The following is a 14,059-nucleotide window of genomic DNA, read 5'->3' on the forward strand; positions in this document are numbered from 1 at the left end:
GCCAATGACTCCTGAACCAAATGGCTTTAGGGCACTAGGTATAGAATATCCATCGAACTTACTTGCTTGAATTAAACAAACTGCGAGTTAAAATTAGCTTTACAATAAAATTTTTTTATCTTTCATATTTTTTGATGTGAAACTCAATGCTTGCTTAGAAAAAGAGACCTGATTACTCAGCATAAAGTATTTAAAATTTTTTTTTCTCTTTTTCTCTTTATTTTTATATACAAAGTTATATAGTTACCCTACACAAGCTCATAGAAAGTAAACTCTTCTTTGATACTGGTAGAAATATTTAGAAATACTCAAGAAAAATTATTTAAGTTTTAAACTTAACTCTTTATTGAGTTTTTTTAATACTTGATCCCTTGATATCTCATAAACTCTCTAATCTGTACATTATTTTTTTAAAAAAAATACTTGGTTTAACTCAATTTTTAAGTATAATTAGGTGCTTAAATGTTAAATATTAACTTAGTCAAGATCTTAAAATTTTTTTTTATTATTCTCTCCCCTAACTTAATCGATATTATCCTCAATGGAGTAAGAAAAATAAAGGATGCATACAAAAAGAAATAAAAGGAGAGATGTCACCTGATCCAGAAGTCTTTTTAAAATTTATTCTCCCCCCAACTTAGCCAATATTGTCTTTAATTTCTTACACAAGATACTAAGAAGACTCAATTAATCTAAACAAAATACGAAAGATATCAAAAAGTAGAAGCTGGGTTGCCTCCCAAAAAGTGCTAAGTTTATCATCTTCAGTCAAACACAATGCAGCTTAGTTCAGTGTGGGTCTGTTAATGCTAGCTGATCAATGGTTTGATTTAGTGACATCCCTTCAATATATGGTTTCAATCTTTGATCATTTACCTTAAAAAAATTTTTAGATTTAGGATCATAAAGTTTGATTGCACCATGTGGGAATACTTGATTTATTATGTAAGGTCCATCTCATCTAGATCTCAATTTTTTTGAAAATAATTTTATCCTTGAATTAAAAAATCAGACATGTTGATTTGGCTGGAAGGTTTTCCTTGAAATGTGTTTGTCATGAAAGGCTTTTATTTTTTCTTTATAAATTCATAAATTTTCATAAGCCTCTCATCTCAATTCGTCTAATTCACTTAGTTGTAACATTCAATTGGACCCAGCTTATTTCAAATCAAAATTTAGTTGCTTGATTGCCCAATATGCTTTGTGTTCAAGTTCTACTAGAAGATGACATGCTTTTTCATAAATCAATCTGTGGGGAGACATTCCAATAAGATTTTTATAAGCTATCCTTTAGGCCCATAATGCATCATCTAATCGATTCGACCAAACTCTATGATCAGACCTAATAGTCTTTTGTAGGATATTTTTGATCTTCCTATTGGATACTTCAACTTGACCACTTGTTTGCGGATGGTATAGTATAGCTATCTTATGTGTGACCCTATATTTTTGCAGGAGTGTTCAGAATTGGTAGTTTGTAAAGTGGATACCTCCGTTGCTAATGATAGCACGTGGAAATCCAAACCTAAAAAAGATATTTTTTTGAACAAATTTTATGACTACCTTATGATCATTGGTTTGTATTGTCATTGCCTCAATCCATTTAGAAATATAATCGACGGCCGTCAAAATATATTCAAAATCATTGGAGGGTGGAAAAGGACCCATAAAATTAATTTCTCAAACATCAAAAATTTTAACTACCAAGATGGGGTTCAAAGATATCATGTCTTTCTTTAAAATATTTTCTAAAGCTTGACACCAAAGATATTCCTGGCTAAAAGTATAAGCATCTTTAAACAATGTGGGTCAGTAAAAATCACTTTGCAATACTTTGGCTACAGTTTTCTTTCTAAAAAAATATCCTCTGCAAGCAAGAGTATGATAGAATTTTAAGATACTCAATTGTTCAGTTTCAAGAATATATCTACGAATGATCTGATCAGCACAAATTCGAAAAAATTCAGGATTTTTTCAAAAATAATATTTGATTTGAGCAAAGAATCGTTTCTTTTCATTCTTAAACTAGCCATCAAAAATTTGTCCAACTGTTAAGTAATTCGCAATATCTATAAACCAAGAGGCCTTTGTGTGTGAAACTATTACAAGTTACTCATCCGAAAAAGATTCTTCAATTGGTGCAGATTCATAATCTTTAACTAGGATCCTCGATAGGTGGTCTGCTATAATATTTTCAGATCCCTTTTTGTCTCAAATTTCAATATCAAATTCTTATCGCAGTGAGATCCATCTAATCAATCATGGTTTATCATCTTTCTTTGAGAGTAGATATCTCAAAGCCATATGATCTGAATAAATCATAATTTTTAATCCTAACAGGTATGATCAAAACTTCTCTAGGGCAAACACTGCAGCTAGTAACTCTTTCTCAGTTGTGGTATAATTTATTTGAACTTGATTTAGAATTCTACTTGCATAATAAATCACTACGGAATATTTGTTTATCCTTTGGCCCAAGACAGCTCCTATGGTAAGATCAGAAGCATCGTACGTGATCTCAAAAGATAGTGACTAGTTTAGAGGTTGGATGATTGGAGATTTGGTCACAGCTTCTCTAAAAAATTTATAAACCTTAAGATATTCTTCATCAAAGTTAAAAGGAACATCCTTAGTGTGTAGATTACACAAAAGATGGGATGTTTCAGAAAAGTCTTTGATGAAGCGATGGTAGAATCCTACATGGCCAAAAAAAAGATCGAATTTATTTGACAGAAGTGGGTGGAAGAAGTTTAGAAATCAGTTCAACCTTTGCTTTATCAACCTTAATCCCTCTCTTAGACACAATATGCCCTAAGACGATCCCCTCTTGAACCATGAGATGACTCTTTTTCCAACTTAAAACTAGATTGACCTCAATGCATCGTTTTAACATTCTCTTTAAATTATTGAGGCAACTCTCAAAAGATTCTCTAAAGACAAAAAAATTATTCATTAATATCTCTAGAAAATTTTTTATCATATCTAAGAATATTGACATCATGCACCTTTGAAAGATCACGGGTGCATTACACAGTCTGAAAGATATTCTATGAAAAGCAAAGATTTCATAGGGGCATGTGAAGGTGGTCTTTTCTTGATCTCCTGGGTAGATTGCTACGTAATTGTATCCTGAGTATCCATCTAAAAAATAGAAATACTGTTGGCCAGCTAGTCTCTCTAAGATTTGATCAATAAAGGATAAGGAGAAATGATCTTTACGGATGGCTGTATTGAGTTTTCTATAATCTATACAAACTTGCCACCCAGTGGAAAGTCATGTTGGCATAGATCTCCATGATCATTGCAGATAACCATGAGTCTAGATTTTTTTGAAACAACTTGAGTGGGACTTACCCAATGGCTGTCAGAAATAAGATAAATGATACCAGCATCTAACCATTTAATTACCTCCTTGACTACATCCTGCATATTCGGGTTGAGCCATCTTTGCATTGCTCGGATGGGTTTGGCATTGTCCTCTGTATAAATATGGTGCATGCATATTGATGGACTAATGCCCTTTAAATTAGTAATGGTGCAATGTATAGCCTCTTTTTGTGTTTTCAATACATTCAGTAATTGGTCTTCCTACTTAAGGGTTAGGTCAGAAGCAATGATTACTGGCAAGATTTTTTCAGATCCTAAAAATACATATTTAAGTGATTCAAGCAAAGATTTCAGTTTAAATTATGGTCGGGCCTGAATTGAAGGATGTACTAGTTCAGTTTCTAGCTTAGGTAAGGACTTCATTCTTATTGACCAAGGTAGTGAATGTGCTAGGTAGAGGTGAATCAAGCAAGACATTCACCTCCTGATTTTGGGTTTCTTCAATGGGTTCATGCAAAAAATCATCTTCCATCAAGTCTAAGGAGGAATCGATTTTAACTATCTCATCTATCAGATCAATTATTGAACTGCTTTTCACCTTTTGAGCATACTTTGAGGTATTAAAAATGTTAATTCTCACCTTTTGATCTTCAAAAAAAATATCCATGGCTCTTGTTTTACAGTTGATATTGGCATTGGCAGTGGCTAGGAATAGATATCTTAAAATTATAAAATTTTGATTCAGCTCTTGGGATGGTTCCATATCAAGTATGAGAAAGTCTACTGAAAAATAGCATGTGTTTACTTTAACTATGACATCCTCGATCAGACCACGTGGCATCTTTATAGATCTATCGGCTAGTTGCAAAATAACTAATGTAGGTTTCAATTTTTCCATCCCAAATTTTTTGTAGACCGAGGTTGGAAGTAGGTTGACACTAGCTCCTAAGTCTAACAAGGCTCGATCAAAAGTGATGCCTCCTACAATGTATAAAATCAAAGGGGCACTAAGATCTTTCATTTTCTGAGGTAATAGATTCAACAGGACTGTACTAACATCTTCAGACAGTACAATTCTCTTCATGGTTTGTGACTCATGCTTTTGGATGTAAAATTTTTTAAAAAGTTTAGCATAAGCCGAGATATATTGAATCGTATCGAGGAGGGATAGATTAATGTGAACTTACTTAAACAACTTCATTAGTTCCTCATTGCGTGCTTCTTACTTTTTACGGAAAGAACCGACTTCTAGGGCTAAAGGGAATGAGACTCTTGATTTATATATCTTGGATAACTCATCAGATCTCTTCTTTTTTTTATCTTTTTCACTCAGATCAGTACCAATTTTGAGCTCAAATTTTTCTATTGGGTTAGTCTCAATACTAATCTCTTCTTTCAAGTTCTCATTTTGGCTAGCATCAGTACTAGCCTCTCTCACCTGATCTTGATATGGATCCATAAGAATCCTACCACTTCTAAGTTCAGAAATTACTTTGGTATTGTCAAATTGGAGATTCTTAGGTAGGACATTGGATTGATGACTAGGTCTAGGTGGTTGGTGGGTGGATAGGTTGTTCTTACGATTTGGTATCGATTGGCTTGGCAATTGACCTGATTCTCTTCTCATGGTAGACTCAGCTAACTGTCCTATTTATATTTTTAGCCTAGCGATAGATTGCTGTTGGGTCATAATCAATTATTGGAGTTGATTAAATCTATCATCAACTAGATTAGTTTGTTGAGGAGGTAGGTATGACGGCTGATTGTGATATGATAGCTGGGTAGGCTGACTAGGCTGACCTCTATTATAGGTGTAATTCTGATATTAAGGTCTATTCTGAAAGTTTTGCACAAAAAGAATTTGAGTTTGAGTCTGTTGGGGTCTCTAAGAAAAATTGAGGTGGTTCCTCCAATCTGGATTATTTGTGTTTGGAAATGGATCATTGATAGGCTTGGAGTAACCTTGGACAGTTTGAACTTGTTTTTAGATGAAAGATGAAAACTGTGTAGTCATGGGATATTCACTCACATAATGGATTGAGCTAGTACAGATAGAATAAATCTTCTGATAATTGAAAGATGGTGTATATTGCACAGGAGATTATTGATCTAAGGTTAAGAACTGATCTAATTTTTGGACAAAAAAGTCGAGTTTATCTAATTTTTAAGCTATTAGGTTCAAATCAGCCTTAGAACTAGAGTCTGTTTATTTGATCTAAAAAATTTCTACCCACTTTTGGTGAGGGATCGATCTTTTGTAGAAAGATAATGAGGTATGGTTGATCGAATTTTCACTCAAGATTTCAAACAATATATAGGCTTCATCCTCACTCTTACTCATGAATGTACCTCCACAAGATGCATCTACCATTTATCTATATTGATCACCTAAATTCTCATAAAAAGCTTGAATAATTTGTCACTTAGATAGACCATGGTGTAGGCATTTTTTAAGAAGTTTTTTAAGTTTCTCCTATGACTCGTGAATTTGTTCTCTTAGAAGCTGAATTTGTAGATTGTGATCGACTTGTAAGGATCTTCATTGGTGTTCTCATAGAAAGATGGAGTATCCAGATTGTGATCGACTTGATTTCATAATAGCTTGCAGGGATATTAGGTAAGTAGATACAAGTCGATGGGTTATAGATGGAAGAAATAGAATATTCCTTCATCTACCTAGGTGGTTCTCTAGGGTTTTTAGCCATTTGATTTTTAGGTTTAACGTGAATCAGCCGTTCAATTTCAGGATTAGGTTTAACTAGATCAGGATAAAGAGATCTCCTATTATGCATGTACCAGTGCAAACCCTAAAGTGCATGGTTCAGATTATTATTACTTTTTTTTAAGAAGAGGAAGAAAGGAAAAAGAAAAAGAAGAAAGAGAAAGGTTCTAAAGGTGAGAACCTTAAGAAAGCCCTAGATTTGAAGATGATAGATGAGAAGAATTAGTTGTTGTTAAGTATTAATTACAATCAATTTAGCAAGCAATTAAATCTAGACACCTACGAATTTCTTAGATCTAACAGTTTAATGTAGAGTGGCTCGGTCAAGATGCAAGTTAGGTCTGTTCTCACTTTCTTCAACTAGTCAGATAAGAGGTGGGGTCGTGGGAGTCCCCCCATTACTTGCCTTAGACACCAATGGATTGGCCAGGTAATCTAATGAAATCAATTAAATAATCATGAGTCTACTTAGGCTTAGCCTTTATAATCTCTTCCCTTAGATACCAATTTCAGAGGTGAGTCCAAACTTACTTTGTATTTGACTTCGCCACAATACTCAAACTGAACTCAATTGATCCTAGAGGTCAACATCTACTGAATTTTAATTAGGCTTGGGTTAATGCAGGATGCTGGTTGGTTATTTTTGGGCTAAGAAAGGGTGATAAAATCTTTATCTTATCTTATTATAGGTGTTGCTCTTAAGTTGATTTGAGATGAATATGCACAACCAATTTCAAACAAGAGATTCTATGTAACTAAATTAGATACATAAAACTAATTAAACTTGAAAGTTTATCTTGTCTCCAGTGATCACCAAAAGTAAATCTAAGATGATGATGCTTCTAAATAGTTAAGTTTCTACTCTTGTCATATAATTTTTATTAGATTTATGTGGATGAATTTTAAGTTAATTTATAAAAAAGATAGCAATTAATACTAAAAAAATAGTTAGGGTTAGGGTTAGGATTGATCTCACCAAATTGAAGCATTTCATCCTTCTTTTTATCTCTCCTTTTTTTTTCTACAAAAAGATAAAAAAATCAAAAAAATTAGTAAACTATATTCATAAGAAAATTAAAAAAATTAAACATTAAAATTAATGCCTTCTCCAATAACGGTGCCAAACATTGATAGTGTCGCGATATTATCATTAAGATACCATGATTATCAAATTAATTTTAACTTTTAAAAATATTAAAAATATATAGAAAGTAGTAAGTCGGGTTGAATCTTTATAGAAAGTAGTAAGTCGGGTTGAATCTACAGAGAAGACAGTACTTTGATTTGAAATTTTTGATTTTAGAAAAAAATAAAATTATGAAAAAAATAATTTAAGTCAGAAAATAAAAATTAAAAGTATAAAAAATAAATTAGGTACTAAGATCTACTATTTAGATCTTAACTTCTACTTACAATAAAAATAAATAATAAAAATTTAAAGTACATAAAATAAATTGATACTAAGATTTATTAACTAGATCCTAGCATCTACTTATAATAAAAATAAAAGATAAGAATTTAAAATATAAGAAAATAAATTTTATATTAATTAAAATTAAAATTTAATTTTAAAAAATTTAAAAATAATAATAGAATAAAATAAAATAAAATTGTAACAAGGATCTGAAGTTGATCGATGTAGCCTCGTTGAAAAGATAGTTGATGACTTCTTCTTATTTTTTTATATTTCGTAAAGCAAACTGACTTCTATTCTTCTTCTCCTTGGATCTCTAAATCTCTCTAATTTTTTTATTACTTTTTTTCTTATTTTTTCATTGATTTTTTTTTACTTTTTATCTTATTCCTAAATTTTTTATTTATAAATGAATTTTTTATCTTTTTCTAGTAGCAAAAGGAGTCCTAAAACCCCTTAAAATTATATTATACCCGTATCCTTTTATTATGGTCGTTAGATTGTGTTTGGACCTCTCAGATCAGCCCAAATATTGTATTTTATCTCCTTCTCTCAATCGAGAATGCTATCAGCCATTGGATCGATCATCGGATGGAATTTAGGCCGTTGATCAGCACACAGATCTTCTTATTCACAGTTGGGATCTCTTCCGATCATCGGATCAAGCTTTAGATCAAATTTCAGTCGTGGGATGGCGCACAGGAGTCTTCTGATTTAGTTTTCAACCGACAACGAACTGTAGCCATTGGATCTCATTCAGAATTACTTCAGATCGTCAGATCATGCACTGAAAGTGAGCCATCATCGCTGGATAAGGGATAACGCATTCTGGACTATTCGATTGCGTGTTTGGATTGATCTCAACCATCCAATCATGCAAAAATGAGTCACCCATCCATGAACCGCATTGTGCATCGTGAACTATTATTGTGGATCACGCCATTGATTTCATGGATCGAGCGACCGATCCACCATGCATCGAAGGCTATTTTAAATAATTTTTTGAGATATTTTGGCTTGAATTTTGCTCCAATTTTGTGCTTAAAAAATAAGAAAAAATATGAATTAAATTGCTCATTAATTCTCTATTATTTTGGTACTTAAATTGTTCAATTAGCTTGACATCTATTTTTCATAAATATGCTCTAATTTTAAATTTTTTAAAATTATTTATTTTTATAAAAAAATCTAATTTATTTATGAAATTAAGTTTTTTAGAAGATATTGGCACCATAAAATATCTAAAATAAATGTAAAAATATACAACTTATTAGCCCTCAGGCAGATGAAATTTGATCTTACCTTTACCCTAAAGAGGGAGAGAAAGGATAAGAAAAGAGCTGAGGAACGCATTCAAGATACCAGACGCTCCTCCATTGAGGAATTCAAGGCATCACCTACCTTCGCTAAGGAGATGGCTCGAGTAGTCGAGGCATTTAGAGCATTTGAAGAATATTGCAATAGCCATGTGACCTTCAATGAAAAGATTTTTTATCAGGCCCACAAAGAAGGTTGGCCTGACTATTGGAAGCTGATAGAGGAGGAGCATCCCGAGCTTTATCTTGCTTTCCTGGACTATGAAGATGAAGAAAAAGATGGTGAGCATTTCATGCTATTTTCAAGCTCCCTACTTTTGAGAAGGAGAAAGTTGTCGAGCCACTCTCCTTTTCAGCTGCTGATGTAGATCCCTAAGAGCCTCCTTCAGATATGACTCTCCAAGAGAAGGTCGGGGATTAAACACTTGTACTATTTGCCCCTTCTTTTTTCTTTGTTCATTTTTTTATCCATCTCTATAAGAAACTTTCATTTAATCAAATAAAATTATAAGTTTTTTGAATTTACCATTTTCAATTGTTTGCATAGTCGGTGGATGATGTTTGTAATGTCGGTCCGACAGCTGCTGCTCCTTTATCGGCCACTCCTCTTCCTCCAGTGATGGCATTCGAGATCAAAACTCACATTGAGAGCTTGGAGAAGAAACTTAAATTTTTTGAGAGAAAGGATACCAATCAGGGAAAGAGACTGCAAAAGGTTCAAAAAAAACTTGGTGAGGCCAAGAAAGAAGCCAGCAGACTCCAACAAGAAGCTTGGTGAGGAGTTGTAGCTCATAGTTTCGAGAAGGCACAATTAACTGAAGAGATACAGAGGATATCTGACGTAGCAGGAAAGAAATCTTGGGATGTGACGATGAAATTGATTGTATATCATCATCAACTTAACTCTGCTCATGAAAAAATTCGTGCCTTAGAGTCCTTGATCAAGTGTAGGGAGTTTGGATGGGTGAGGTCCGAGCATACATTATAAATTCAGGATGAACTCTACAATGCTAGAGAAGAAATTTCAAAGTTGTAAAAGGTGTTGGATAGCAAAAAGATAGTCGCCGCTCCCAAGGATGTATAACAGTGAGATATCCAAGTGACTACTCCCATCACCATCGTCAGCTCAGGAGAGTCTCTTCCAGTTACCTACGACTATAGGTCCCGATCGGAAGAGCAAGAACCAATAGGTCGATCTTCGATGGGAGGAGAAAGAGCTGCTTCTTCCCAACCCAATGAACAGCTAATAGATAGTTCTCGATTGATGATCCATATGACCTTTGCTGGCGGATGTCATTCTGGTTATAGCCTTTGTCAGAATGTAGTTCGAGTTTTATACTCAAAACTTGATCTGTCCGAGCTTCTTAATCCTGATATGGACATGGACGATGCTTTAATGCAGCTAAAGAAGAAGTGAGGGAATACTTATGTATTTTTTGAATTCATAATTCCCCACAGAGTGCGACGCATCAAAGATCTTGATAGTAGGGTACTTTCCAAGGTTGATGAAGTGCAATCAGCTAACAACACCCCACAATCCGAGTAGTCAACTCTCTCTCTATTTTTTTTTAATGTTAGACAAAGAGCTGACTAGACTCTTGTAAACATTCTTCATCGGAATGAAGCAATAACTTTTTCAATCATGGATTCATATTTTTCTTCTTTTGCTATTTTTTGAATCATGCTGACTTCATATGATTGCCATTAAAATTGAGTTTAAATATAAGTCAATCAAAGACTTTTAGTATCTTAAGACTGATCAGAGGTCAAGTTTAAATATCTCAAGGCCGATCAGAAGTCGAGTTTAAATACCTTAAGACCGGTCAGAGATCGAGTTTAAATATCCCAAGATCGATCATGGGCCGAGTTTAAATATCTCAAGGCTGATCAGAGATTGAGTTTAAATATCTCAAGACCGATCAGAGGTTGAGTTTAAATATCTCAAGGCCAATCAGAGGTCGAGTTTAAATATGAAAGTGCCAACACTGGCAAATTGAAGCATTCATTTATGCGTATAACAACAAAATTACAATATTATTGGTAATACATGCAGAGATTAACTGAGTTCCACGGTCTTTGGAGTGGAGTTCCATCAAGCCGCTTCAGTTTATAAGTCCCGAGGTGCACTGCTTCATCTACTTGGGAAGGACCTTCCCAGTTGGGTGATAGCTTTCTCTGCTCGGTAGGTTGTGAGACTTCAGCACACCACAGCACCAAATTGCCAACCTGGAATTTCTTAGATTTGACTCGAGAATTATAGTATCTGGCTACCCTTTATCGATAGAAAGCCATTCTCATAGTAGCTTATTCTCTACTCTCCTTAACTAGGTCAAGGTTGGTTCACAACCATTTCAAGTTGGTGTCCTTATTGTACTCTTCGACCTTGAGAGAAGGAAGCACGATCTCAATTAGTATAACGACTTCGAATCCGAATGCAAGATTGAATGGAGTTTCACTAGTCAGAATCCTCTTAATCGTTCGATATGCCCACAGCACAAGATATAATTCGTCCACCCAAAACCCTCCAGTTCGATCAAGTCTAGCTCACAGGCCTTGCAATAGAGCCCTATTCATCACCTTAGCTTTCCCATTAGCTTGTGGGTATCCAACCGAGGTGAAGCATTGTTCAATCCTAAGGTCTTCATAAAACTCTCGAAGTCAGAAGCCACTGAACTATCTACCATTGTTAGTTATCAGCACTCTCGAGAGATCGTAGTGGCAAATGATGGATTTTTAGATGAAGTCTTTAACCTTAGCCTTTATAATATGGGCTAGGGCTCGGCCTCCACCCACTTCATGAAGTAATCAATAGCCACCAGAAAAAATTTTTGCTAACCTAAGGCCTATGAAAAGAGACACAAAATATCCATTCCCCACTGAACCAAAGGCCATGGAGTGGTGATGGGAGCAAGGGGTACCATTGGTTGATGTTGAACATTAGAAATTCTTTTACAGCGATCATACCTTTTAACAAAATCTGAGGTATCTTTTTGCATCGACGACCAATAATAGCTTTGCTAAAGAATTTTGTAAGAAAGAGTTTTTGCATCCAAATGATTTTCACATATTTTCTCATGGACCTCTCTTAGTGCATAGTCTGTCTTGGACGATCGCAGACACCTCAGAAGTGGAAGAGAGAAGGACCGCTTGTACAATTTATTATCACGAAGCACATAGCGAGCAGCCTGATTATGGATTTTTCGAGCTTTCCAGCTGTCTGGCAGTAATTCATCTGATATGAGGTACTTTAGCAAGGGATCGATCCAACAAGGCTCTTCATCAATTTGCTGGATGGCATGAGGTGCCTTCAAGCTCGAGGTTTCTAATATCTCAATGTAAGTGCCTCTTTGGAACTCAAGCGGTATGGAGGTTGCTAGCTTTGACAACGTATTTGCCTGTGTATTTTGCATCTGAGGCACCTGTTGGATATCAAAGCCTAAAAAAGATGTGATTAGTTCTTTCACCTTTTCGAGTTACCTCTTTATGTTTTTCTTCCGAGCTTTATATTTACCCTTAACTTGCCCCGTCACCAGTTGAGAATCACTAAAGACCTTCAAGTGCTTGGCTCTCATATCTTTTACAAGTCTGAGGCCAACATTCAAAGTCTCATACTCTGCCTCATTGTTGGTGGTTGAAAATTTAAATCGCAGAGCATACTCCACCACATCACCCTCTGGTCCAGTTAAAATGATCCTAACTCCTGATCCTGATGAATTGGAAGACCCATCTACATGAAGAATCCACTGGTCCTCAGGATCAAGGTCCGTATTTATTTGTTCCTCTAGCACCACCAAGCTACCTTTCGTAGCCTTTGATCTCTCCTCATCAGGGATGGTGCACTCAAGCATGAAGTCCGTCAAGACCTGAGCTTTAATTGAAGGTCTTGGATGGAACTTAATGTTAAACTCGAAGAGCTACAAGGCCCATTTTGCAATCCATCCTGACGTATTCGGATGGTGGAGGACTGTCTTGATCGGTTGATCCATAAGCAATATTATGGTATGGGCTTGAAAATAGGGTTGAAGCTTCTTTGCCGTGATGACTAGAGTGAATATTAACTTCTCCAACTTTGTATATTTGATTTCTGCATCCTGAAGGATTTTACTTGAGTAATATACTAGTTTTTAAATTCATCCTTCTTCCTGGATAAGAACCGAACTAATTGCTGTTGGAGATATGGCAAGATAAAGCAGCAATTCTTCTCCTGGCTGGGGCTTTGTAAGCAAAGATGCTGAGCTAAGGTACTGCTTCAATTTCTCAAATACTTTCTAACACTCAATCATTCATTGGAAGTCCTTTGGCTGTATGAGGATTTAAAAAAAATGGCAAACATCTTTCAGTTGATCTAGAGATTAAATGATTGAGTGAAGCGATTCTTCTAGTGAGGTGCTAGACTTTCTTTACATTTTTTTATGGGAACATCTCTAGAATCACCTTTGTCTTCTCTGGATTCGCTTCAATTCCTCATCGAGAGACTATAAATTCGAGAAACTTTCTAGAGCTAACTATGAAAGCACATTTTGGGGGATTCAATTGCATTTGGAATCGATGCAAGTTGCTAAAGGTTTCTTGAAGGTCAGCTATGTGATCCTGGGTTGTTTGGTTTTTTATCAGTATATCATCCACATAGACCTCTATGTTGCAATCGATTTGATCTTTGAATATTTTATTCATCAGTCGCTGATATGTTGCTCCTGCATTCTTTAGCCCAAAGGGCATTACTCTGCAACAGTAGAGTTCAGAGTCAGTAATAAAGGTCATTTTTTCTTCATTCTCAGGTGCCATCTGGATTTAGTTATAATCGAAGAAGATATCCATGAAGGTGAGGAGCTCGTGCCCAAAAGTGGCATCCACTAATTGATCTATTTGAGGAAGAGGATAACTATCTTTCGGGCAGGCCTTATTCAGATCAGTGAAGTCGATGCACATGCATCATTTTTCCTTCGCCTTCTTGACCAGCACCACATTGGCGAGCCAGTCAAGATAAATTACCTCTTGGATGAAACCAACCTTGACGAGCTTGTGTACTTCCTCAGCAATCACTTTTTGGAGCTCTAGGGCAAAGCTTCTTTTCTTCTGCTTTATAGGATGGAAAGTTGGATCCATCTCTAAGTGATGGGTCATCACCCTCAGGTCTATGCTAGACATATCTGCCACTGCCCAAGCGAAAAGATCCATATTTTTCTGCAAAAGAGCAGTTAGCCGAACTTTGGTTACCTGATCTATGGATGACCCGATCTTCACAGTTTTGATGGAGATTTTCTTTTCTCATAGGGATCT

The 14,059-nt window shown here is 35.2% G+C and overlaps 1 pseudogene; it reads right to left on the reverse strand.

The window, feature by feature from the left end:
• Positions 1 to 1,290: 1,290 nt before the first annotated feature.
• Positions 1,291 to 3,278, reverse strand: LOC140857777 (uncharacterized; annotated as a pseudogene).
• Positions 3,279 to 14,059: the final 10,781 nt, after the last annotated feature.

Source organism: Elaeis guineensis, chromosome 5 (genome assembly GCF_000442705.2).
Source record: "Elaeis guineensis isolate ETL-2024a chromosome 5, EG11, whole genome shotgun sequence".
NCBI classification, from domain to species: Eukaryota; Viridiplantae; Streptophyta; class Magnoliopsida; order Arecales; family Arecaceae; genus Elaeis; species Elaeis guineensis.